The sequence below is a fragment of the Pipistrellus hanaki genome (genome assembly GCF_964339955.1).
Source record: "Pipistrellus hanaki genome assembly, chromosome: 2".
NCBI classification, from domain to species: domain Eukaryota; kingdom Metazoa; phylum Chordata; class Mammalia; order Chiroptera; family Vespertilionidae; genus Pipistrellus; species Pipistrellus hanaki.
In genome coordinates, this window is record NC_140504.1 from 187,108,912 (window position 1) to 187,132,644 (window position 23,733).

Here is a 23,733-nt window from a genome sequence, read left to right on the forward strand (position 1 = left end):
GGTTGCGGACACATCCCCGGTAGGGGGTGTGCAGGAGGCAGCTGGTCGATGTTTCTCTCTCATCGATGTTTCTAGCTCTCTATCTCTCTCCCTTCCTCCTCTCTATAAAATATCAATAAAATAATATATTTTTAAAAAAATGTATTTAGCCCTAACCGGTTTGGATCAGTGGATAGAGCATCAGTCTGTGGACCAAAGGGTCCCAGGTTTGATTCCGGTCAAGGGGGTGTGTGCAGGAGGCAACGTATCCATGTGTTTCTCTCACATCAATGTTTCTCTCTGTCTCTCCCTCTCTTTTTCACTCTCAAAATCAATGGGAAAATATCCTTGGGTGAGGATTAAATAAATAAGTAAAAAGAATTTATTTAAACATTTTGTGTGACAAGAGCTGTATTTTATTCTGAAATCTACTTCATTATTTTTGTCAAAGCAGTAGATGCTCAGTGGAGAAAATGAAAGAAAATACATGATGTAAAGAAGAAAAAGTCCTCCAATCACTCTACCTCAAAATAACCACATTTCCTTTCAACGTTTTAATTGTAAGGTATTTTTCCCAAACACAGGGAAGGTTAAAGACTAGCACAATAAACACTATACACCCACCACCTTGAGTAAACAATCAAAACCACCACATTTTAAACATGTTGGCGTCCTCTTCCTAAACATCTTCCTGGATCTAAACACATACAGATATGTAAATATAAGAACGGCGTCATGCTTTACATGCTGTTTGGCAATTTAAAAACTTTTTAATTTTTATTTATTTTATTTTATTTTTATTTTTAAAATATATTTTATTGACTTTTTTACAGAGAGGAAGGGAGAGAGATAGAGAGCTAGAAAGATCGATGAGAGAGAAACACATCGATCAGCTGCCTCCTGCACACCTCGCACTGGGGATATGCCCGCAACCAAGGTACATGCCCTTGACCGGAATCGAACCTGGGACCTTTCAGTCCGCAGACTGACGCTCTACCACTGAGCCAAACCGGTTTTGGCAAAACTTTTTTTATTTTTAATAATACATCACAAATACCTTCTCATGTTTCACTTCAAATGTTTTTCCACAGCGTCGTGTTCAATGACCACTTAGTATCCATTGTTTGGAGCTATGACAATTTTCATAACCAACCCCCTCAGGTTGGGCATTAATGTTTCCAACTTTTCACTTTCCTATATAATAAAAGCCCAGCAACCATAATGGCGTAACGACCAGGATGACCGCTTGTCCAGTCACTATGAGGTGCATTGACATCTCTTGGTCTCCCCCTTACCTCAGCCCACAGGCTCCGATTGCCAGATAGTGAACGGGGAACTGGGGTGGGTAGCGGTGGGGTGGGACTTGGGAGTGGCGAGGGGAACTGGGTGGGTAGTGGTGGTGGGGTGGGACTGGGGACTGATGAGTGGGCAGAAGATGGCCCCGATCACAGGCTAGGCCTAGGGACCCTACCTGCGCACGATTTCATGCGCTGGGCCTCTAGTAATGAAAATAAAAGTTCAGTGAACGTCCCTGTGTCCTGTTGCCTTTGGAGACAAACTCCTTAGACTGGAGGGCGATTCGGGGGCAGGAGGACACGCCTTCCACGATGGTTATGACGAACGTGCAGGCGACGCTCCAGTTCCCACATCCTCACCAAAGCGTTTAGGCTCCGAGCAATTGTGTGTTTCCATGACATGGTTCCATCTCTGCCTTTCTCTCCAGAGATGACCTTATGTTGATTGCTCCTTTTGGATTTTCAGAGCCTAGCACAGCAGCTGGCACATGAGACACTCAATACATGTATGTTGAGTGCGTGGTTGCTCCATCTCACAGCCGGACACCAGAGAGGGGCGTGACCCGGAGAGTGAAGTGGAAATTCATCTTACTTGACACTGAAGGGTTTGCAAAAAAAGGAAATAAAGTCATTTGACTCGTGTTACTAAAAGGCCTTGCTGGCTATGAGATGGAGACTAGAACACGGAGGGCAGGACAAGGATGGAAGCAGGGTGCTCTGTGGGGAGGCTGTTACACAAATCTAGGCAAGAACTGATGGCCCCAGACACAGGGTAGGCCATGGAGGTGGCGAGGGTCAGGTTAGGGGCATCTTTAGAAGGCAGGGCTGGGGGTATTTGTGCTGGATCAGATATGGGGGTAAGAGAGAGAAGTCAAGGACGATCTGAGTAATGGTGTGAGCAACAGGAAGGATAGATTTGCCATCTGCCCAGATGGGAAAAACCAAGAGACTATCAGGATTAGAGGTAAAAATTAAGAGTTCATCCAGGCCATTGTGGCTCAGTGGTTGAGCATCGACTGATGAACCAGGAGGTCATGGTTGATTCCAGGTCAGGGCACATGTCCTGGTTGCGGGCTCGATCCCCAATGGGGGGCATGCAGGAGGCAGCCGATCAGTGACTCTCATCATTGATGTTTCTCTCTCTCTCTCTCTCTCTCTCTCTCTCTCTCTCTCTCTCTCTCTCTCTCTCCTTCTCTTTTCCTCTCAGAAATCAATACAAACATATTAATTTTTAAAAAAAAGATTATCAGGAAAGCTCTTGGACAAGTTTTGGTGTAAGGGAAGCAAAGAAAAGTGTCCTTGATCGCATGGTGTGTGGTATGTTTAAGACGGGATGAGCTGCGCATGACTGTGCTGATGGGAATGGACCGGAGGGGAGGAAGCCCAGGGCTGCGGACGGAAAGGGGACGCTGGATGATGGCCTGGAGTAGCCAGGGGACCCAGGGCAGCGCCAAACGCAGGGCGTGGTCTTGGCAGTAAACCAGGTGGGGGGAGGCAGAGACCCCGGCACAGATGTGGCAGGTGAGTGGGGTGAAGTGGGAATTCGGGGCAGTTTCCACCCTTTGCTTCTGTTTTCCCACTGAAGCAGGAAGCGGGGTTACCCATCAGCTGGCCGTGACTCTCCCTGGTGTTGTTACGATAGCTGTATTGTATTTAGAGGCACGCAGAGTAAAAACCTTGGAATCCCTGAGTCACGCTCGGCATGGAAAGAGCCCACACTCTGCTGGGACCCGTGTGTTCAGGGAGGGGACTGTGGAAGGCCACATGACATCACGTCCCCATTAAGGTGGAGAGCTCACGGGGGCGGTGGGAGTGTGACTGCAGCAGTGACTCATGCACAGCGCTCTCTTCTCTCCTCCTCCTGTGCTCACGCGTGTTAGTTCAATGCATTCGGACGAGGACCCCGCTGTAAATGTCACAGCCAGAGCCTCGGGCCTCCTGGTCTTCACTCTACCTTGCTCCTCCGTGTCTCCTCTTGTGTAGTCACGGACCAACAATATTTCAGGAAAGCGAGTGACCTGCATAGGTGAAAAGGAGGAAGAGAGAGTATAAATCAGAGAATCCCAGGACATCAGAGCCATGGGTCATCTGGCCCAACAACCTTATTTTACAGGTTTATTTTACGTCTTTATTTTATTTCTCAGCGCAGGCTGGAGAGGTCCAGTGACTCACCCAAGATCACACAGCACAAGCCCATCCTCCCCACCATCATCATCGTCATCACCGTCATCACCATCATCACCACCATCACCACCATCACCATCACAATGGCAGCGAGCCTGTGTGGTCACTCCCTGTTGTCAAGCTTCATCCCCGTTCATCCTCACGGGCTCTCTGAGGTGGCTACTCTGGTCATTTTATTTTTTTTAATTATTATTTTGTTAAATATTTTTATTGATTTTTTACAGAGAGGAAGGGAGAGGGAGAGTTAGAAACATCAATGATATGGGAGTGGGGAGAGGGGTGGCCAATGGTAAGATATGTACATATATAATACCTTAATTTAAAAAATGAAGAAAAAAAAAAAGAAACATCAACGAGAGAGAAACATCGATCAGCTGCCTCCTGCACACTCCCCACTGGGAATGTGCCCGCAACCAAGGTACATGCCCTTGACCGGAATCAAACTCGGGACCCTTTAGTCCGCAGGCTGAATGCTCTATCCACTGAGCCAAAAACGGTCAGGGTTATTCTGGTCACTTTAACTTTACAGGTGGCAAAACATCACAGAGCAGGTAAGGTGCATCCTGGGAGACCCTCCTCTCCCTCGGGAAAAACACTGACCTGATGTGGGCACATGCCCCGTGGGGGGTGTGCAGGAGGCGGCTGGTCGATGTTTCTCTCTCATCGATGTTTCTAGCTCTCTGTCCCTCTCCCTTTCTCTCTATAAAAAATCAATTAAAAAAAAAATATATATATATATATATATATATATATATATATTTTAAATACAATAAGTTACATTTTTTTATATATATTTTTAAATCAATCTTTATTGTTCATATTATTACAAAGGTTCCTCATTTCTTCCCCCCTCCACCAGGTTCCCACCCCACCCTCTGCCCCCCCCATCCCCCATTGTCCTCATCCATAGGTGCACAGTTTATGTTCAGTCTCTTCCTCCCTCCCTTTCCCCGATAGTAAATCCCTTTTCAGATAGTAAATCTGTTACTTAGCATTTTCTCATATCAATAATACCTCCACATGCCCAATGATACACTTCACACAAAAGACATTTTCAAATAGGTCAACCAGCCTCATCCAGGCCCCACCCAAGGCACTCACAGATCAACACCCCAGCGCTATACTAACTCAACACATCCAGATCTAAGCCTTCATCACTTGATTCAGCAGACCCTCAAGTTCCCGCGAAAGTTTCCAGCCATGTCTGAGAGGCAGCCGTGGGCAGGTACAGGCGAGGAGCGAGCTGTTTCGGGCCTGGTTGCTCCGGGCCTGGCCTCTGTTGCTCTGGTTCGTTCCACAACCAGCTGCTCCGGGTCTGGTCACTGCCGCTCCCGACCTAGTTGCTCTGGACTTGGCTGTTGCTGCTACAGGCCTGGCCGCACCCGACCCGGTTGCTCTGGGCCCGGTTGCTCCGGTCCCGGCCGCTCCGGGCCTGGCCGCTCCCAGCCTGTTAGCCGCTGCTCCGGGCCTGGCCACACAAGACCCGGCTGTTCCGGGCCTGGCCGCTCCCAGCCCGGCAGCTGCTGCTCCGGGCCTGGCTGCTCCCAGCCTGTCAGCCGCTGCTCCGGGCCTGGCCGCACCAGACCCGGCTGCTCCGGGCCTGGCCGCTCCCAGCCTGGCAGCTGCTGCTCCGGGCCTGGCCGCTCCCAGCCTGGCAGCCGCTGCTCCGGGCCTGGCCGCACCAGACCCGGCTGCTCCGGGCCTGGCCACTCCCAGCCTGGCAGCCACTGCTCCGGGCCTGGCCGCACCAGGCCCAGCTGCTCCGGGCCTGGCCGCTCCCAGCCTGATGCTCCGTGCTTGGCTACTGCTGTTCTGGGCCTGGCTGCTCCCAACCGGGCTGCTCTGGGCCCTGCTTCTCCGGGCCCAGCCACTCCGTGTCTGGGTGTTCCTGGACTGGCCACCCTGGGCTTGGCCGCCTCTGCCTCAGGCCTGGCTGCCACTGCCCCAGGTCTGGCTGCTCCAGTGCTGGCCGTTGATGCTCTTGTTCTGGCTGCTGCTGCTCTGGGGCCTGGCCACTGCTGCTCCGGGCCCAGCTGCCACTGCCTTGTGCCTGGCCACTCTAGGCCTGGTCGCTGCTGTTCCAACATTCTGTCCCTTTTTTCTCTCTTTTTTTTTCTTTTTTTTTAAAAAAAAAACAAACGCATTTATGTTGCAATGTTGGCTGGTGCGTTGAGTTCTGACTTAGTCTTTGATTTTTCAAGATCTTCTTTGTATTCTTTCTTAAGTAATTTTACTATCATTTGCTCTCACTTGATTTCTTCACATTGAGAACTTCTTTGGTTTCTTCCTCCTTGTCCTGGGAGCTCAGCTGGTTGGCCTGTGGCACCCCTTTGTTCTCCGCGGGCTCCTGCGCTGCTCCAGCCTGTTGCCGGGGTCGGCGCCACCCAGGAAGCAGCCCCCGTCCTTGGCTCCATTGCCCGCGCTCAGCAGTCGAAGGCTCAGGGGCACCCCCCCCCCCCCCCCGGGGGCCCCGTCGCCCGGCTCCTTGCTGGCGCCCAGCTGGCCGGTGTCCGGCAGGGGCTCCTGCTCCTCGTGGCGTTCCTCCAGTCTGGAGCTTTCTTTCTCCCTCCCACTAGGGGAGTCCAGGATCAGAGTCAACAGACTGTCTTCTCTGCACAGTGTGCGCGACTCCGGGGGCTCGGCCTTTCGCCGCACTCCCAGGACTCCACCTCACAGCCCCGTCACCCCCTGCCCGAGCCTGGGTCCCCAGGGTCTGGCCCAGACCTGGAGTTCGGGGCGGTCTGGACTGAGGCTCAGAGCTGCCGCCGGAGGCTTTGTTTCTTCCGGCTAGGGTAATCCAGCATCAGAGTCAACATTCAGTCCTCTGCGCGCCATGTGCGCGCGACTCCGGGGGCCCCGCCTTTCGCAGTCCCCCGGGATTGTCTCCCCCTGCCGGAGCCTGGGTCCCCAGGTTCTGGCCCATAGCTTGGGGCTCAGCGCTGCCGGTTCGGGGGTTCAGCCCAGGCTGGGGGTTCTATTTCCTTCCTGCTAGGGAACGCCAGGCAGCACCCAGCCCTCTCCTCCTCTCCGGCTGCGACCTCTCCGCGCGCGCGGGCGTGCGAGCTCGCCGCATGTCTCCGTACCTTAGGCTTTTTTTCAGCTCCTCTGATTTTCCTTCTGGTTGTCTCCCTCCTTCCTATTGTAGAGTTTTCAGTCAGTCGACTACCTGTAGCTCTGGGCAATGTCCACTCTACATTTTAGTTGTATTCCCTTGAAATTGTTGTGAGCTGCTGCGGCTAGGTGTATACCCAAGCAGCCATCTTGGATCCTCCTCAATAAAAATATATATTTAAAAAAAACACTGACCAGAGACCTCCCATGGGGCTGATAACCCTCAGGTCTGAGGTGGGAAGGGGCGCCCCTTGAAACTCAAAAGCAGTACATTTAAGATCCACAAAGGGAAGTTTTGCTTTGCACAGAAGGGGTACTGACTAAAAATACTAGTAGTGATGAGAAGTATTTAAATGAATTCATAGATAGTTGGGCCTCTCAGGGCAGTTGAAATGACCTTTTAAAAACATAACCCAGACCACAGCACTCTACGGTCCAAACCCTCTCACTCACTGCCCTCAGTTCCAACCTCAGACTGTTCACCCGGTGGCTCCCGCACCACCCCTCCTGCCTCTCGCCTCCTTGCTCACTTGGCTCCAGGCAGGCTGCTCTCCTTGCACAGGGACAGGATAGGTGTCTCTTGGATTCACCCCGCCCTTCCTGCCCCAGGGCCTTTGCACATGTCCTTTACTCCAGTGGGCTACTCTCCCCTGCTCTTTGCCTGAGTGGCTCTTTCTCAGCCTCCACACCTCAGCCTAAATGTCACCGCCTTCAGAGGGCTTTCCCCCCTGACCACCAGCTGAGTCAGCGCCTGGTCAGTCTGTCGTGTCATCGTTTGGTTTCCTTTTTTAAATATATTATTGATTTTTTACAGAGAGGAAGGGAGAGTTAGAAACATTGATGAGAGAGAAACATCGATCAGCTGCCTCCTGCACACTCCCTACTGGGGATGTGCCCACAACCAAGGTACGTGCCCCTGACCGGAATCGAACCAGGGACCTTTCAGTCCAAAGGCTGACGCTCTATCCACTGAGCCAAACCGGTTTTGGTACACCATTTGGTTTTCTTCCTTGCCCTGATCGCAAGCCACATTATTTTATTTATTTGTTTACTTGTTTTGTGTCCACTTCTTCCACTGGACAGTGGGCTCCCTGAGGGCAACGTCCTTTTCACCTCCATGTCCCCAGAACAAGTCCCCTGCTGGTATAATGAACTATTTGTTCAGCGCTCACTGTGCTGGATAAAGTCCTACTTGCTTTTCTATGAATTAATTCATTCACTCTGTACACGTTAAGCCTGTAGGAGAGGTAAGGAAACTAACGTACAATTCGCTAGAAATTTACCCACAGTTTGAGCTGGTGAGTGAGAAGAGTTAAAATCCAGGCGGGGGGCGGGAGGAGCTCCAGGGTCTACACTCTTTTGTTGTTGTTGTTGATCCTCACCTGGGGAAGTTTTTCCATTGACTTTTAGGGAGAGTGGGAGAGAGAGGGAGCGAGAGAGAAACATTGATGTGAGAGAAACATATTGATAGGTTGCCTCTTGCACGCACCCTGACCAGGGCTTAGGTTGGGGAGGAGCCTGCTGCAACCAAGGTACGTGCCCTTGACCGGAATCAAACTGGGGACCCTTTGGTCCGCAGGCCAACACTATCCACTGAGCTAAACTGGTGAGGGTCAGAGTCTACACTTGTTTTTAATATGTATATTTTTATTGATTTTAAAGAGGAAGGGATAAGGAGAGAGAAATAGAAACATAAATGCTGAGAGAGAATCATCAATTGGTTGCCTTCTGCACAACCCACACTGGGGATCGAGCCCACAACCTGGGCATGTGCCCTGACTGGGGATCGAACCGTGAACTCCTGGTCCATAGGTCAATGCTCGACAGTGGAGTCATGCTGGCCAGGCCAGAGTCTACACTCTTAACCATAATTCTCTACTCCCTTTCCAATACATTTGAGGAATGGATGAATGAATGAATGAATGAGAGGCAAAGGGGTTGGTGTAAAGGATCCTAGAATCAGATAGATGTGGGTTTGGGACCCAGCTTTGTCTCCTGTGAACTTGGCTCTCAGATGCTCACTCTATTAAGAAACCAAAAACTTCCCTGAGAATTCTTTAAAGCAATAAGAAATAATTAAAAACCTTTAAAAAAAAAAAAAAAGTGGGCAAAAGTCTTGAACAGGAAATTCACTGAAAAAGAAACCAGAATGCAAAATAAACAAATGAAAAGATGCTCCATCTCATTAGGGGAATGCAAATGAAGACTGAGGGAGAAGTCTGATCACACTGAATGCTGGTGAGGATGTGGAGCAACCGGAACTCTCGTACACGGTGGCAGAGGAAGGGGAGAGCGTGCAGGGGTACAAGCAGGTAGGAAAGCAATCGGCCGCACATGTAAAGCTAAATGCGAGCAGACTTGATGGCCCACAATTTCAATCTTAGGTATATACCGTGTTTCCCCGAAAATAAGACATTCCCTGAAAATAAGACCTAGCACAACTTTGGGAGAAAAAATTAATATAAGACACTGTCTTATTTTGATTAGCTTAGAGAAAGTCGTGTGCATGTGTGTGTGTATGTGTGTGTTTAAGAGACATGGTAGGAGAATGATCATGGCAAAACACTAGGAAAAACCTTCATCCCCACTGACCGGAGAAAGGAGAAAGTAGCGGTCTATTTAGACAATGGAATACTAGACAGCTGAAAAAAATGAGTGACAGCTAAAAAGCAAAATTGTGTATGTATTGAAAAACATAGCAATACTTAAAAAAAAAAAAAAAAAAAAAAAAAGTCAAGCCAGTGAGGAATGCATGTGCATTATACTATTTATGTGAAGGTCTCGAAGCAAACAAAACAATATGTTGTATAGGATTCATTCCCACATGGTATAGTATTTTTTTCCAAAGCGATACAGTGGGGACCACAAATTCAGGATTGTGTGGCCTTTGGAGTGAGGCGAGGAACGGAAGTAGAAGGCACACATGGGTTCCAACAGGGCTGGTGGAGTTCAGGCTTCTAAGCTGGGCAGTGGGTTGATGGATGTTTATTTTCATAAACAAGACATTCATCCCACATTTTTGTATTCACCAAATATTACATGATAAGTGCTAGCCTGTTTGGCTCAGTGGATAGAGTATTGGCCTGCGGAATGAAGGGTCCCAGGTTCGATCTCAGTCAAGGGCACATGCCGGGGTTTGCCGGCTTGATCTCCAGTAGGGGGAGTGCAGGAGGCAGCAGATCAATGATTCTCTCTCATCATTGATGTTTCTGTCTCCTCCCCCTCCCTCTCTCTTCCTCTCGGAAATCAATAAACATATATTTAAAAAAATATTACATAATACAAAATTAAACTTCTGTAGTTCCCAGGGTTGTTGTAAGAGTCAAATGGGCGTGTGAGTAGAGTTGATTCTTCATTCAGCAAGCACCCACCATATGACGGGGGAGATACAAGAATTGAGAACACTATCCAGCTGGGAGGAGGTGGCTCAAGGTCAGAGCAGTGAAGAGCACCAGCTTTGGAGCTAGGGAGACCTGGGTACGAATCCCAACTCTGCTACTTGCTAGCTGTGTGACCTTGGGAGAGTTACCCTACCTCCCTCTTCCTCCATTTTCTCATCTGTCTATCAGGAACGGGAAAGCCACGAGGCTGAGATAAAGCTGAACAGACACTGGCTTGCCATGATACGGAGCCCTTAGCATGAGCTCAGGGACTGTCCCTGCTGGTGCTCCGTGCTGAGAGGCAGGGTGGGGAGAGGGTGTCACTCTGCCCAGGGCAGTTTGCATGGAGGAGAAGGACTGGATGCTGAAGTTCGGATTGTAAACTGAAGGCTCCACGGTCAATGAAGGTTTGGAGCAAGACAGGGATAGGACTGGTGTCTCAGAAAGAGACCTGGCTAACGTGGCTGGAGCCAGGAAGGCGTTACAATAACCTAGGTGAGCCCTAGCTGGTTTGGCTCAGTGGGTAGAGTGTCGGCCTGGGGACTGAAAGGTACTGGGTTTGATTCCGGTGAAGGACATGCCCGGATTGCAGGCTGGATCCCCAGTAGGAGGTGTGTAGGAGGCAGCTGATCAATGATTCTCTCCCATCACTGATGTTTCTCTGTCTCTCCCTCTCCCTTCTTTTCTGAAATCAATAATAATAATAATAATAATCATCATCATCTAGGTGAGAGATCATGCAGTCCTGAATTCGGGGTCTGGAGTCCACAGGGACAGGAGGACTGGAGAGAAGGGGACAGATTGGACTGGAGAGATAAAATGGATTGGCATGGGAGGCTGTATGTGGGGGCAAAGGAGCAGAACCACCTGGGACAGCATCTGGGTGTGATGCCCAGAGACAGGGAACCCAGAAGGAGATGCAGTTGGAGGAGCGATCTAGGGAAGCTGGGCTTCGAGCTGGGAGAGCTGAGCTGGGGTGCTTGGGGGTTAATAAGTGGGTGTCTAGGAGGTGCTCCGTTTGCACATCGGGAGCTCAGGGCAAAGCTCAGCTTGCAGACCGGAGCTGTGAGCGGCTGAGGATGCCCAGGAGGGTGTGCAGCAGACCACAAGGCCTGTGGCCAGGGGCAGGAGGACAAGGGGCTGGGGTGGCCGAAAAGGATCTGTTGGGGGCGGGGGTGGGGGGAGATAGGAATATGAGGCCTCCCTGAGGCGCAGGGAGGGGGGAGCTTGGCGCAGGAGGGTGTGGCCCGCCCCACGTCAGATGCCGCAGAGGCAGAGCACCTCCATCCTGGCCTTCGCCGGTGGCCTGTGCTCCGGGCGCGGCCATTTTCCTGGCATGCTGGGCGCTGGGCTTCCGTGAAGCCGCCTGGTGAAGGGCTTGTCTCCATGTCCCCAGAGTAATTCGTGGCCCCTCCGCTGTCCCCCGCGGCCCCATCCATTTTGCCTGCCTCCTAGGTCTTACTTGTCCTATTTGTCTGTGTCTGTTCCTGGTTGGTCTGTGAACTCCAGGAGCAACCGGCGAGAACCGTGCTAAATGTGTTATATCCTCTGAGCCTCCTTTAAGTCCCAAGAAATAGTCACCCCCACTGAACAGGTGGGCAAGCTGAGGCCCTGAGGTCAGGGACTTACATGGCCTCACTGGGGATGGGCTCCATCTCCAGCTGCAGGCGGCAGTCAGTACCCAGCCTGCAGATTCGGGTGCAGCGGGTGCCCGGCAGTGCCTGGCAGTGCCCGGGGACCTGGTGTGGCAGCCAGCACCCCAGGTGAGGGACCCCCATGCAGGTGATGGAGGGCCGCCCTGGGGCAGCTCCCTCTGTGCTGTGCTGCACTCCCGGTGGACTCTCAGGTCCTGCGCCCCCAAAGCCACTGGCTTCTGGCGATCAGTTGGGGCGCTGGCTGCAGCTGGGAGCGCCCGGGGCCGGGAGGCAGAGGGTGGCAATAAAGTCACAACAGGAAGCTCAGCTTTTATTAGCCCTGGGTGCTCGCAGCTGCAGGTGAGTAATCTGATTTCTGCGGCGTCCTGTTTTCTCCGCTGCATGGCGGTTCCTCGACACCCACTCACCTGCCACCAGCCACGGGAGGGAGGGCGGGCGGGGCGAGGATGGGCGTGGGGCTCCGCCTGTCTGGGTCCCTCGCCCACGCTCCGCGGGCGCGCACCGGGGCGCCGGCCCAGCGCACCTGGCGGCTCCCGGCAGGGAGCAGGGCTCCGCCCGCCCGCGGAATGGGGGGGGGGGGGGCCGGGAGGATGCGCAGACGGGGGCTCCCAGCTTGCTTCCCCAGATCAGATGACCTAGTGCCCATGTCCCGGCTCCGCCAATGATTGCCAAGCCTCAGTGCAGAATGGGAGGGAGTCAGGCTGGTGATGGAGGTGGTGGTGGTGGGGGGGGGGGGGGGGTCTCAAGTGCTTACCACCACCGAGGGCCAGGGGGAGCCTGCTGAGAGAGCCGGTCTCAGCTGCTTGTGTCTCAGGGGGTGCCTTTGTAAGACAGGAATGTGAGCTCTTAGTAGGACAGGTCCACTTAGGGCAGTGGCTTCCCTGTGGTCCACTCTTGGGCCATCAGAAGCCCGCCTTCTCGCTCTTCCCCAGGTTCTCTGCTCTTCCTTGGCTCTCCACTCCATCCCTCCATCCGGGAAATGGGGAGCCCGGGGAAGGCTTGGGTCAAAAAGCCTGAGGGGCTGGGAGTCGGGGGCTTGCCCAAGGCGGCGGGTTTGTTCAGGGAGGTGTGACTGTCTCTAAAGTCCTCTGCTTTTCCTTCTGTAAAATGGGGTTGATAACTCGTCCCCTGACAATCCACCGCGGGGGACCGTAAAGACCACATGAGGAAAAAACCCAGAAACATTTGTAATCTTTAAGTGCATGCAAAGGACTGTAATTAGGATTTCTTTCTGGCGCCTCTTTGTCCTAAGAGGGATGGAACTAGATTTAGCCACTGCATTTCAGAGGATCTTGTAGATAAGACCCAACAGCATCCAGGGAGAAGCCAGAGAGAGGGGGACATTGTGTGAGTTGGGAATCTTTGGTTGTAATGAGAGAAACTCCAATTCAAACTGGCTGGAAATAAAAAATAAAAAGGAAAAGAGCAAATTAGAATCGAGTGGCTCCTTTATCTTGGTTTCAAGGGTGAGTCAACTTCAGGCATTGCTGGATCCGGGTCCCCAGTATTGTCCTGGGCTATCTCCCCACAACCCCCCTCAGTCAGTTCTGTTTGCTTCTGCTTTGCTTGAAAAATGGACCTCCCTCTCTCCCACAGCAGGCAGGCCCTCTCAGTCCCAGCAAAGATGCTCACATATTTACACACCATCAGCTAACACTTCAGAAGGAGAAAGCCGGGTCCCCATGGGCTCCATCCCAGTCCCTGGGCGGGCCCTGAATGACCCCGCCTCTGTCCACATGCCCAGGCCTAACCAGGTCATTATGGCAGGGAGAACGGGGCGCTGTGATTGGCCCACTTGCCCTTCCCCAGGGGCGGGGCCTTCTGACGCACACCCCACCGCAGACAAGCAATGGAAGCGGATAGAAGGATGTGTCAGACAGACAACATGAAATTCATCACTCACGCGATTCATTAGGAGACGTGAGGGCAGAACCCTGGGAACAGCAGCAGTGAGGGGCTGGGGAAGGAGGCTGAGGAGGCTGAGGGAGGTTCTGGGAGGAACCAGGTCTTCAAAGGAGGAGAGAAGTTCTCCAAGGAGAGAACTGGCGGAGGGGAATTCTGGAAGCAGTGACAGGCTTCTGCTGCTCTGGATCCAGCCACCCCCCTCCCTGGGGGAGAGAGGCAATGAGCCCAGGCTGGGCCAGTACAGATTCTCCCACTTACCCCAGAAGGGCCTGTTTCCTTCTCTGTGAAGCGAGGATCCTAACAGAACAACCACCCCAGAGGATGACAGAGATGTGAATATGATGTGACCAAGAAATGCCTACTCCAGTGCCTGTGGCACATAGTAAATGCTCAATAAATGGGAGTTACTTACAGTGCTGGTGGAAGAAATAGTAGCGGTGGTCGTAGTAATAGTATCCAGAATCCTAATGCCTGATAGGGCAAGAAGTATAGCTAATCAATTCACTACTAGAGCAGCAATCCATTCATTCATTGAACAATCTTTGAGCGCCTGCTGTATACCAGTCTCCACAACCGATGTGAAGACGAGAACACAAGAGTTTGCAAGGTGTGGGATACAGAGAAGATGGCAGAGAGTTACAACTCAAGCAATACCTGCCATGGGGGCTGGGCTGTGGGAGCCCACACACACTTGGTCTCTGTGGAGGTAACAGGGCAACCCACTGGGAAGGCAACGTTTGAGGTGAGAACTGATGAAGACACAAAAAGCTGGCATCTGTGCACACCCATCATGGGGCAAGGGCTGGTGTGCTGCTCATTTCCACATGTCCCCGTTACATGGATGAAGGAATGGGAGCCCGGAGAGGACAGGTGGCCTACTCAGAGTCACCACACCTGTAACTGGGGGCACCAGGGCTGGCCCAGGGACCTGGCTCCACAGGATGAGTTTGCCAGGTGGAGAAGAGGGAGAAACAGGATGCAAGGCGGAGAGAAGAGGATGATGTGACCCAGCCCTCTGGGAAGGGGAGGAGCCAGGGTTTAAACCGGGGAAGCCAGTGGGAGGCTGCGGCAGGAACAGCAGGATGAGGACAAGATGGGGGCTACAACTTCCACCACCTCCAGCGAGTCCTGGCCTCCGGGAATCTGTGTCCTTATCTGTTCTACGGGATAAGGAAGTCTGTTATCTCCATCCCATTTTACAGACGAGGAAGCGGAGATTAGATCAGGCCCTCTGGCGCTGCTGGAGCGGAGCAGAGGTGAGAGTTCCCTGTAATTCTCCTCCCTGTCTCCAGGTCGGCAGCCACAGAGAGCACCCGGAGAGGAGGGGAGAGCCTCCACGGAGCAGCCCGTAGGGTCCCAGAAGACACTCCTGTGCTCTTACACAAAAACTCAATATCCCAAGGACCTTCGAGACAATGCATGCAACTTGCAAATAGAGAAATGGAGCCCAGAAAAGGTGAGTGACTAGTTCAAGGCCGCCCTGCAAGCTGGCGGTAGACCTCCATCTGACACCTGGGCCTGGGCTTTTCCTCCATTCCCAAGTCTATTCTCACCCACGACCTCTCACTGCACCTCCAGGAGAGCAGCCTCACCGGTTCGAACAGTTAGTGTGGACCAGGCACTTCACCTCTCTTTTCCTCTGGCCCTCCGACTCTCCCTGTGAGGTGCTATCCAGGGCAGCCGCGAGGTCTGGCAACAGAGACACATGTACACACATAACCAAGGGCTTATTGATGGCACACTCATTGCAAAACATGTAAAATAATAAGCAAGGCATCCCGACGTCAGGGTCACCCTGTACATGATACAATCCTGTTTTACAGATGAGAAAGCGGAGGCTCGGAGATGTGAGACGTCTGCCTTGGGGACTACAACAAGGAAGCAGCAGGGAGAGGGTCAGCACGCAGGCACCACTGACTCCAGAGCCAGGTGCCTTGTCCCCAGCCACGCTGCTGTCAGGTCAGAGATGATGGACCTGCCCAGGGAGGTGAGGGGCGATGGCCCGAGGCACTGAACCCTGGTGATGAGGCAGGTCCCGTTAGGGTAGTGGTGAAACGTTTAGCTGCTGAAGTCCAGGGTTTGAATCCTGCTCTCTCGCATCCTTGCTCTGTGTCCTCAGGCAAGTCACGGCTCCTCTCTGAGCTTCAGTTTCCTCGTGGGTGAAATGTGAACGGCGATAGTGCTCTTGGGCTGTTGGGGGGGCCTTCAATCAGAAGAGTGTGGCACATGGCAAGCACAGTGGAAGGGTGGCCCCTGACGGGCACCCCGTATGGCATTTTGCAGGGACTGCCTCACTGCCCATCAGTTCTGCTTTTATAACCCTGTGGACTCTGTAGCTGGCCACCTGGGGTCTGCCACTTGCTAGGAAGGTGATTGTGAGCTTAGAGAGAGAGTGTGAAGGTTAAAGCCTTGGGTTCCTCCTTGCATGGCTGTGCAGCTCAGCTTGTATTTATAACTTTATATTATTTTTCTTAAAGGGGCCTCCCAATATTGTATAAGCTCTGCTGGCGTCGTGCAGAACCCGGACCCACCCTTGTGTGAGCAATGCACTGGCCTCAGATTTCTCATCTGTGGGAGAGGGGAGAGGGGAGAGGGCAGAGGGCAGAGGGGAGAGGGCAGAGGGGAGAGGGCAGAGGGGAGAGGGAAGAGGGGAGAGGGCAGAGGGGAGAGGGGAGAGGGGAGAGGGCAGAGGGGAGAGGGGAGAGGGCAGAGGGGAGAGGGGAGGGGGAGAGGGCAGAGGGCAGAGGGGAGAGGGCAGAGGGGAGAGGGGAGGGGGCAGAGAGGAGAGGGGAGAGGGGAGAGGGGAGGGGGCAGAGGGGAGAGGGCAGAGGGGAGAGGGGAGGGGGCAGAGAGGAAAGGGGAGAGGGGAGAGGGGAGGGGGCAGAGGGGAGAAGGCGAGGGGAGAGGGGAGAGGGCAGAGGGGAGAGGGCAGAGGGGAGAGGAGAGAGGAGAGAGGGGAGAGGGAATAGGGAATAGGGAATAAAGGAGAAGGGAGAGGAGAGGAGAAGGGAGAGGAGGAGAGAGGGGAGAGGGGAGAGAAGAGAGGGGAGAGGGGAGAGGAGAGAGGGGAGAGGGCTATCGAACTGATCAGATGCATGCATTCGTGTAGAATGCTTTCAAAGTGCCTGGCATATTGTAAGTGCCCGATAAATGTTGGCTTCTTAAGTCAATCTCCAGCTAGTATAGATGCCAAGGGTTGTAAGTGTGCTACATGCCTTACGTGCACCGTGTTATTTATTTATGTTTAATCTTCACCACCACCCGTTCCATTTTACAGGTGAGAAAACAGAGGCTCCGAGAGATGAGGTCACAGAGCTTGGAAGTCACATAGGTCTGAGCCCTGCCCCCCACTTAAGCCCCTGGCCCCTAAACCCGGGGGACCCGGGCCCCCCCTCAGGCAGACACTGCCTGCCAGGCCCTGGTCACCTGAACGTGGCTCATGAGGCCCCTGCCAAGGAAGAGACACCCCCCCCCCCCCCCCCCGCAGCCCAGCTGGGCCTGGGGGCCTGCCACACCTAGAACCCGCGTCCCTCTGCTCCCTGGCGCTTCCTCTTGCGCCCCTGTCATCAGAGGCCCTGGCCCAGGTGGGGCGGGGGCCAACGGGTGACAATGACCGATTTAGAAAGTAAAGTTGCTTCTCAAACAAATAAGAAAGAAGAGGAAAGAAAGAAATGGCCTGCCCGCTTCCTGCCCCACTCTCTCTCCCGGCACCTGGGGCCCAGCTGCGAGGTTTTCACTGCTTGTTTGTTCCTCCTCCTCGAGGAGCCTCTTCTCAGAGCCCAGCCCCCGCCCCGTGGGCAGCGGAGGATCGGGAGCCCATGGAAATAAGCCCCCTTCGTGATTGTGGTATTGTGACTGTCTCCAGTATTGTTTTGGACAACAATACCAATAATCCCAACGAGCTGCCGCTTCCTGTGGCCGGGAGAGAGGGAATTAGCAGCTTCGACTTGGCAGGGGCCGTCCTGGCGCTGCCTCTCAGGTGCGGGGGGCCTGGCCAGGTCCTTACTGCTCTCTGGACCTCCTTCTCCTTGTCTGTGAAGTGGTGATGGGGGGGCGGGGGGGAGGGTAGGCAGGGAGTGAGGAGGGGGGGAGAGCAGCTCGCAGCCAGTGACTAGGAAAGCCGGGATCGCGCAGGAACAGTTGTAAGAGACTTCATGGCTGTGGTCGGAAGGCCCAGAGGACTCGGGGGTAGAATTAATTACCCGTGGTCTGTCCTAGCGCTTTATGTGTAACTCGTTTTATCCTTACCACAACCAAAGGAAGTAGATAGTACGGCCACCCTGGTTTTGCAGTGAGGAAGCTAAGACAGAAAAGTGACTTGCCCAAGGTGAACAAGTCTGGTTGGAGCCAGGGCGAAGTCAGCCTGTCTGGGTCCCGAGGCGGGGCGGTGCCCTAGCTGCCTACCCTGCCCCCGGGCAGGCCTGGCTGTGTAGGGGCTGATTTGCTGAGACCCTTCTCAGCCTCAGTTCTTTGTTTGTTTGTTGTTTGTTTTGTTGACCCTCACCTGAGGATATTTCTCCATTGATCTTTTAGAGAGAGTGGAGGGGAGAGGGAGAAGGAGACAGAGAGAAACATCGATGTGAGAGAGACACATCAACTGGTTGCCTCCTGCATGCAGGGCAGAGGAACTTGCAACGAAGGTATGTGCCCTTGACCGGAATCAAACCCAGGACTCTTCAGTCTGTCCCCTGAGCCAAACCAGCCAGAGCTCAGCCTTGGTTCTTGATCTGCAGAGTGAGCAGCACCGAATGCCTGCCCAGAGATCCTGTGCAGCCCTACGGGAGAGCTGTGGTCAGACTTAGTGACAACGCGAATCACTATAGCAGATGCTCAGGAAGCCATGCCTGTCACTGCTGTAATTATTATTAGTTTGAGAGTCACAGGCGAGCGCCAGCCTAGAGGATGCTGAGGGCCCTGCCCTGCCCAGAAAATCTAACTCGTGGTTGCAGCTGGGTAGTGACTCCAGGAGGCACCTGGTGAGAGGTGACTCCACCCATTGGGGCTAAAAAAGTCCCTGAGGCGGCCACTGTGCACTCTGCCAGATACCTGCCCCATTGAATGGCAGACTCTCCCATTCTGCCTCCCACCACCCCAGCCCCACCTCCCAGGAGCTCTGTGGTTCCGGAGAAATCACTTGACCTCTCTGAGATAGGAAAAGGATACACGTGTGCAGAGTTCTGTTGGATTAGAGATCATGCAGATAAAGGGCTTAGCATAGTACCTGGCCTGCAGCCTCAAAGAGGCGGCCGGAACCTGAGTTTTGGGGCTGACCTATGTTCCAGGCCTGGCTGTGCCATTTCCTGGCGTGTGATCTTGGGCAAGTTGCTTATACTCCATGAGGCCAGAAAACAGCTTAGCATGGCACCCAGGACGCAGCAGTTGCTTTGTTAATGACTGTAGTTGTCTGTGACCATTTCTTGGACTTTATCAGGATGTCTAGGGCCCCTCAAAGATCCTAGGGGGAGGGTGTCTTCTCTAGTGATGATTTATGTTTCTGTTTGCCCCTCCCGAACTCCTCATCTGCCCTTCTGCATCCTGTTCTGTGCCCTGGTAGGCGACCTTTCTGAGTGGGATCAATGGTCTCCTTTGCCCTTTGGCTCCTGGCTGGGTGGGTCCGGGGGCTGGGAGCACCGAGGGCAGGTGGAGAACGGGGCCTGGGTGCTTATTTCCCAAGCCCATTCCTGCAGGGTTGTCCCAGGTTGGCTGTATCCTTCACCCAAAGCTGCAGCTCCTGCATAGAACCACGCATAGAACTCTGGGCCTGGATCCGGGTAACCTCTTCCTCCTCATCTTTCACGCTTAGCGTGGTGACAGCTCCTCTCGCCGGCTCCGGGACACAGCACCCTCCCTCCCGGTTTCTCTAAATCCTGCCCATGTCTTTGTTAATAATCTCTTGCTGAAACTCTCTTCACATCACTCAACTCGAGCGCACCATCTGTTTCCTGCCGGAGCCCCGGCCGTATTGTGTTCTGCTGTCCTCGCCCGGGGCCTCAGGTGTGGTGGAATCATAGAGATCACACTGCTTTTACAGGCAGGGATTTACCCACCGAGTGCCTTCTGCCGAGTGTCTGCTGGGTGCCAGGGGGTGGGGAGCAGAGATGACCAAGGCAGAGTCCCTGACTTCAAGGAGCTCCCGGGCTAGTTGGGGAGAGAAACACCTAGAGTAGGGGTGTCGAACTCAATTAGAGAAGGGGCCAAAATCTAAAATCCAGCCTAAATCGCGGGCCGAATGGTTTACTGAACAGTCATAAACTGACAATGTCATAAACTGACAGCGGAGTGCAGTGATGACAGCGCGGTGCGGGCCACATTGCAAGGCCTGGCGAGCTGGATTTGGCCTGCGGGCCTTGTGTTTGACACATGTGACCTAGAGCAATGTTTCCCAAAGTGTGGTACGCAAACCCCCAGGGGCACGGGAAGAGTTTGGTGGGGGTATGCGTTGCACCGGAGTTTGGTGGGGATATGCACTGCACCGTGCTTAGCTGCGCCTATTTCTACGTTCTCATGAGTACGAAAATTATAGAAGGGGTACACATATGTCAAAAGTTTGGGAAACGCTGACTTAAAGGGACAACCAGTGCACTTGCCAGAGCCGTGGCAGAGGTGTGTGCGAAGCCTGTGGCAAGGCCGACGAGGCACCGTCACACGCAGGAGAGCTGGGCAGGCTGTACAGGAGAAGGACTGTGGATCAGCATCCCAAAATGTTACCAACGTATCATATTATCAACTAAAATGGATATAAAAGTTCTTGAGAGTTGTTATGTATTTTTCTAAGTCTTCCCATCCTGGTGTATGTTTCATCCTTAAGGCCCACCTCAGGTCAGCCCGGCTGTGTTTCAGGGCTCAGGAGCCACCTATGGGTTAGGGGCTGAGGAGCATCTCCTGTGACCCTCACACCGGCCCTGGGAGCTCGCTGGTGCCGTTTCTCCCCTTTTACAGAAGAGGAAGCAGAGACTCTGAGGAGTTGAGGCCCTGGTCCGAGGCTGCAATGGCTCTGGGTGGGGCGGAATTTGAACCCGCATCTCTGAGCTCCAGAGCCTGTCTCTTCCTGCTGCCCTGCCCTGCCTCAGGCCAACCCTCCCTCCCCAGAGAGAAGCAGCTAAACGGGGCTGAGGAGTCAGAACTTCAACTGAGGCCTTCTGACCCCTAATCCTGTCATGTTTCTGCCTCAGCTGATTTTTTTTTTAAAGATGTATTTTATTGATTTTTTTACAGAGAGGAAATGAGAGGGATAGAGAGTTAGAAACATTGATGAGAGAGAAACATCGATCAGCTGCCTCCTGCATACCCCCCACTGGGGATGTGCCTGCATCCAAGGTACATGCCCTTGACTGGAATCGAACCTGGGACCCTTCAGTCCGCAGCCCGACGCTCTATCCACTGAGCCAAACCAGTTACGGCTCTACCTCAGCTGATTCTAAGGGACAGACTGGGGGAGGCTCACAACCCTCCAAAATGGGATCTGACCCCATCCACATGGCGTGGGGGCATGGTGGCAGAAGAGACCTGAGGCTGGCTGGCTGGTAGGCTGGAGCTTGTTGATGGCGGAAGACACAGTCCTGATGGGTAGGGGGAGGGTGGCAACCAGCCTAGGCGCACTGAGAAGCCAGCTTGGCATCTGTGCCAAGGCCACAGTTGGCAATTGCTTCCTAGCTCATGCACTGCTTTATCCCAAAGTACCCTCCTCCCCCAACCTGCCTGGCGGAGTTCGTGGAGGTCAGAGTGAGTTAGTCGCCATCGCTCACCCTGATGCTTGGAAATTAACATGGGAGCACAAAGTTAAGAAATTCTGATGGGAGCTTACATCCCTCTACCCCCCAACGCCCTGCTCTCATGTGGAGAGAGTCATAGGAGAGAATTCTCAGACCCACATCCATGCTTCGGAGGACAAACCAGGGCCTGGAGTATGGAAACAAGGCGAGTGAGTTCCCTGGCATGCCCAGGTGTGTGTGTGGTGACCCCAGGGAGGTTGTGTGATGCTAAAAATAATGATCAGTAGCCGAGTATTCCTGACCTATTTGCTACTCATCACTTACCCATCCACTCACAGAATCATCCATCCCACCATCCATGGCATACCCACCCATGCACCCCTCTCTCCTTCGCTCCTTCTTCAGCCATGGACTCACTTTCTCCACATCCTCTCACCCACCCCTCTGCTCCCACCAACTCTGCACTAATCCTGGGCCGGGTGCTCTACATGCAACAACGAGTAAGAGTCAGATCTTCCCCCAAACCTGGAGGGCGCCAGACACGCAGCCTCAGCAGGGAGGGGGTGCGGTGATGGAGGTCCTAGGAGGCGCGGGGAGCTCCAGGGAGCAGACGCCCCGGAGTGCCAGGGAAGGCAGCTCGGGGAGGGAGCACCTGAGCTGGTTTTGAAAGAGGAACAGGGGCCGGTGAAGCCAGAAGGAGGAAGCCTGGCTGGTGCGATGGGCAGTGATGCGGGCTGGGCAGCACCACAGGAGGACCAGCAGAAGCCGGTGGGAGGAAATGAAGGACTGGCCTCGAGCCAGGATTTCACACACACACACACACACACACACACACACACACACACACACACCTGCCCAGGTTCTCGGGGGGGGGGGGGGGGGCTTAAAACGGTGCCAACTCAGAAGTTCGCAGCAGCCTTACCGGGTCTTGCCTTCTGTTGGCACAGCAGGGTCTGGGATGTCGGGGCTCGCAGACTTGGAGCATCTGAGTCCGTTCCCTTATTGTTGGGGAAACAGAAATCTAGAGAGGAGAAAGGACATGCCAACGTCACGTAGAGGGTGAGGGGGTCCCCAGCCCAGATCCCTGACCCCAGTGCCTTCTGGTGTTCTTTCCAGTACAGTCTAGGGCCCAACCTCCAACCCCTCCCATCACACACACACACACACACACACACACACACACACTCAGCAACACGGGAGTCTAAGCTCTTGCAACTCCTCAAAGCCTGGCCCGGGGCCGGGCCTTTAGAAGGGACCTTCTCTGCTGCCAGTGGGCTTCTGCCCTGTCCCCACAGAGAATCAGGCTGTTAGGACTCATTTACTCTCTCTCCGCTGTCCCATTTAATGCCCACAGCAACCCCGGGGACTCAATCACTGCTGCTTCTTACAGATGGGCAAAGAGGCTCAGAGAGGGCAAGGGACTTGCTCCAAGTCACACAGCTCTCATGCAGCAGAGGCAGCAGCCTGACTTCCCACCCTGCGCCCGACCTGAGACACCAGGGGACATTCACCTCCCCGTAGCGCCTTCGTATTCTGGCCCCTGACGCACCCTGTGCCATTGAGGTCAGGGGCTGTGGGCTGAGAGACTCCGCAGGGACAGAAGCCACACGGGGTGGGAGTTGCGGGGCGGGGGGCGGGAGAGGGCTGGGAGATGGGGGAAGGAGCCTGGGAAGGAAACCTCGGCGATTGTTTTCACCTGAGCCCTGCTCTGCCCCACCCAGCGATGGAAAATGTGTGTCAGAGGAAGCTGCCGGCCGGGGACGGGCTAGGGGTGCGTGGGTGACAGCCTGTGGAGGGGTACCATGGGGGGGCAGGATGTGCTGGGGTTTGGGGGGCAAGGTCAAGGGTGCTGGAGCAGGGTTCAGGCTGTGCCTTTTCTCTCTGGCTCTCACTTTCTTTCTTCTGCTCTCAGAACCAGCGGTGGGACTTTCACTTCCAGGAGGATGGGCAGAGCGTCCTACGTAGCCGTCCCCAGGCTCTGCCCCCCCCCCCCCAGCCCGCCGTGGCCCCTGCCCGTGCTCTGCCCAGGAGTCCATCCAATAAGCATGCACTGGGCACCGGCTGTGTGCCCAAATGCAGGGGTGCTGGGCGGCCTACCCCCTGCCCGCAGAGGCGCACCGTCTGGTTAAACAGACATGCAGAGACGGACAGGAGACCGGGAGGCACGGACAGGCGACCGGGAGGCACAGACAGGGGACCGGGAGGCTCTCCCCAGGGCAGCACGCCAAGCACCAGGCAGCTAACAGTAGCCGCTCTGCTGTGTGCTCACCACAAGCTTTGCCCTTTCATGCCATTCTCATCTTCTGAAAGAAATATTTTTATTGATTTCAGAGAGAAAGGGAGAAGGAGAGAGAGATAGAAACATCAATGATGGAGAGGGAGTCATTGATCGGCTGCCTCCTGAATGCCCCACCCGTGGACCCGGCCAGCAAGCCGGACACATGCCCTGACCGAGAATCCGACCGTGACCTTCCTGGTTCGTAGGTCGACACCTAACCACTGAGCAACACCG

The 23,733-nt window shown here is 54.0% G+C and overlaps 1 long non-coding RNA gene across 1 annotated transcript; it reads right to left on the bottom strand.

The window, feature by feature from the left end:
* Nucleotides 1-1,322: 1,322 nt before the first annotated feature.
* LOC311616449 lies at nucleotides 1,323-22,383 on the bottom strand. Its single transcript, XR_014793900.1, has 3 exons — nucleotides 22,144-22,383; nucleotides 3,229-3,292; nucleotides 1,323-1,872 (listed from the first exon to the last, which is right to left on the bottom strand). It is a non-coding gene; the product is annotated as an uncharacterized lncRNA (long non-coding RNA).
* Between the last annotated feature and the right edge of the window lie 1,350 nt (nucleotides 22,384-23,733).